The sequence below is a fragment of the Lathyrus oleraceus genome, chromosome 4 (genome assembly GCF_024323335.1).
Source record: "Lathyrus oleraceus cultivar Zhongwan6 chromosome 4, CAAS_Psat_ZW6_1.0, whole genome shotgun sequence".
NCBI classification, from domain to species: domain Eukaryota; kingdom Viridiplantae; phylum Streptophyta; class Magnoliopsida; order Fabales; family Fabaceae; genus Lathyrus; species Lathyrus oleraceus.
Genome location: NC_066582.1, coordinates 499,757,034 through 499,760,375, shown reverse-complemented (window position 1 = coordinate 499,760,375; position 3,342 = coordinate 499,757,034). Strand labels below are relative to the sequence as shown.

The window sequence follows — 3,342 nt, the reverse complement described above, 5'->3', positions numbered from 1 at the left end:
GTGTTCAAGACTGTTGTTTAACGCATTCAGGTTCTTTAATTATTATTTAATGCTTTGTTTTATTACTTATTTATATTATCTGCCTGGGATGAGTCTGTTTATGTATGATATATATTTTTGTTTGTTTAGTATGTCTGGCTAATTCGCCTAGATATCGGTATGTAAAGTAAGCGGAATAAGGGATCAAGACTAAGTCGGTCTAATTAAATTTAAAATTAAAATCAATCTTTTTACGGTCTCAATTTACAGGTTTAATAACAAGAATTTTTTACAAAAGTAGAAGACATAAAGAAGTTAAAATCAATAGAGCGAGAGTTTGAGGTTTTAACTGGACAGTGTAAATTAGGCATTAATTCTAGATCAGGGCGAGAGCAAGTTTTAGAGTTAATTAAATTCTGACCTTTTCCAAAAAGTATTTTTAAAGATTGAATGTGAGGACGAGAGTTAAGCATTCGGGTTTAATTGTATAACCTAAGTCAACAGAGCGAGAGTTTGAGATAAGGGTGTTTAAAACGGTCAGTGTTTTCTTAAAAAGAGTTTCTGCAACTTTATTGCTTTCAAAAAGTGGTTTTTGACTTAATTATAAGTGACAGCTACATTAACATAAAATCATGGTTTATTCAACAGAGCGAGAGTTTGAGATAAAACCTTTAATCAATAAAGTTAACTGAAACGATTTATTTTAAAACCAAGAAACCGACAAAGAATTGATTCCCTAATTACGACGAACTACATACCGATATCCGCTTTATTAATATTTAATCTAGATCTTAGTTTAGTTTTTAGCTTCGCCCCCAAACAATCAACCATTATTCACCTTAGCTTTACGAAGTAACCTTAGATAACGGTATATCGATTCATAAGTCCCTGTGGGATCGATATCTTTTAAAACTACGCGATAGAACTGTGCACTTGCAGTTTGTACCCCAAATTCGACTCATAAAGTCGAGCGATCAAGTTTTTGGCGCCGTTGCCGGGGACTTTTATTTAATCGATATCGTAACTCTTCCGTTACGCTGTAGAGACTAAGGTTTCTTTTTTCTTCCATTCTTTCTTTCGTTGATTTGTATGCCGCGCACTCGCTCACAAGGCGAACCGCTCTATTTACGAATCAACGATATCGAACTATATCTCCGAGTCTTACGACGAATTCGGGAATATCGTGCTGCAAACAATCTCCCTCCTATAGAACTTCCTGATTTCAAAAACCTTTCTCCTTCGATAACCGAGATGGCAGAACCAGCTCGTGCTCTTAGAGATTACGCCGCTCCATCGCAAGATGAGTCGCATTCAAGTATTGCTCCGCCCGCAATCGAAGCAAACAACTTCGAACTTAAACCTTCGCTGTTGCAGGCGGTGCAACAGAACCAATTCTCTGGAAATCCTACCGAGGATCCAAACCTTCATTTATCCGTATTTGTCCAATACGCTGATACTGTTAAAGCTAATGGTGTCACTTCAGAGGCAATTCGACTTCGTCTTTTTCCTTTCTCATTAAGAGATAGCGCTAGAAGATGGCTTCAATCTCTCCCTTCCAACTCAGTCACCACATGGAACGAGTTGAAGAAAGTTTTTCTTGCCCGATACTTTCCGCCAAGCAAAACAGCTATGTTAAGAGCCCAGATAAACGGATTTAAACAGAAAGACAACGAGTCTCTTTTCGAAGCATGGGAAAGATACAAAGACATGATGAGACTTTGCCCACACCATGGTTTGGAAGACTGGTTAGTAATTCACACATTTTATAATGGTCTCTTATACAACACAAGGTTAACAATAGACGCCGCTGCAGGTGGTGCATTAATGAACAAACCTTATGCCGATGCTTACCAGCTTATCGAGAGCATGGCCCAAAACCACTATCAGTGGGGAACCGAACGAACAACGGTGGAAAAACCTCAAACGAAAACTGGCATGTACGAGATAAGTAACCTTGATCACGTTAACGCAAAAGTGGATGCTTTGGTCCAGAAAATTGAAAGTTTAAACGTATCACCCCCAGCCGCCGTGGTTGCTATAACTCAGAATTGCGAGGTCTGTGGAATCCAAGGCCACACTCCTACGGACTGTCAACTCTTGACAGGAATCCAAGCAGAGCAAGTAAACTATGCTCAAGGAAGCCCCTATTCGAACACCTATAACTCAAATTGGAAGAACCATCCAAACTTTTCATATAAGAGCAATAACGCTTTGTACGCACCTGGACAGTCTCCAAATCAAGCCCCAGCTATACCTCCGGGATATCAGAAACCGAACCCATCCATGCCTAACAATAACGCCCCTAGGAAATCCAACTTGGAAATCATGATGGAAAACTTTATAGCTTCCCAACAACAAACCAATAAAGATTTCTTAAACCAGAATGTACACACTGGCGAACAACTTAAACAACTAGCAAGCAAAGTAGATGCCTTGGCTACCCATAACAAAATGCTGGAAACACAAATATCACAAGTAGCCCAACAACAAGCACCTACTGCTGCCCCAACTGGTACATTCCCTGGACAGCCCCAACCTAACCCGAGAAGCCACGCTCATGCAATTATATTAAGAAGTGGAACGGAAGTGGAAGGACCGTCTGATCCAAGGATAGAAAACCAAAACCCTAAGAAATCAACTGAGGAAAGTGAACCTAAGGAAAAGGAAGAGAGTAATAAGGAAACCCTAGAAAAGAAGGAACCTTATGTACCTCCACCACCTTACAAACCACCTATACCTTACCCTCAAAGGCTTGTTAAAACCAAAGATGCGGGCCAATTTAGAAAATTTGTTGATCTCCTTAAACAATTAAACGTTACAATTCCGTTCACCGAAGCTATTACGCAGATGCCCTCATATGCTAAATTCTTAAAAGAAATCCTTTCTAATAAGAGGAAACTTGAGGATAGCGAAACCGTTACACTCCCTGCCGAATGTAGCGCTATAATCCAAAACATGCCCCCTAAACTCAAGGATCCAGGTAGTTTCTCTATACCCTGTCACATAGGAAAATTTGTCATCGACAAAGCCTTATGCGATTTAGGAGCCGGAATTAGCGTTATGCCTTTATCCATATGTAAGAAACTGGAAATGGGAGAATTAAGACCAACCAAAATGTCTGTGCAACTAGCAGATCGTTCCATCAAATATCCTGTAGGAATCCTTGAAAACGTTCCCGTACGCATAGGTCAATTCTACATTCCCACTGATTTTACAATTATGGACATTAGAGAAGATGATATTACACCCATTATACTGGGAAGACCATTCTTAGCAACTGCCGGTGCAATCATAGACGTAAAACGAGGACGACTCACCTTCGAAGTAGGTGAAGAGAAAATTGAATTCATTCTTTCCCAATTC

The 3,342-nt window shown here is 39.7% G+C and overlaps 1 pseudogene; it reads right to left on the bottom strand.

Moving 5' to 3' along the window:
- Nucleotides 1-1,615: 1,615 nt before the first annotated feature.
- On the bottom strand, nucleotides 1,616-1,715 carry LOC127077291 (uncharacterized; annotated as a pseudogene).
- Nucleotides 1,716-3,342: the final 1,627 nt, after the last annotated feature.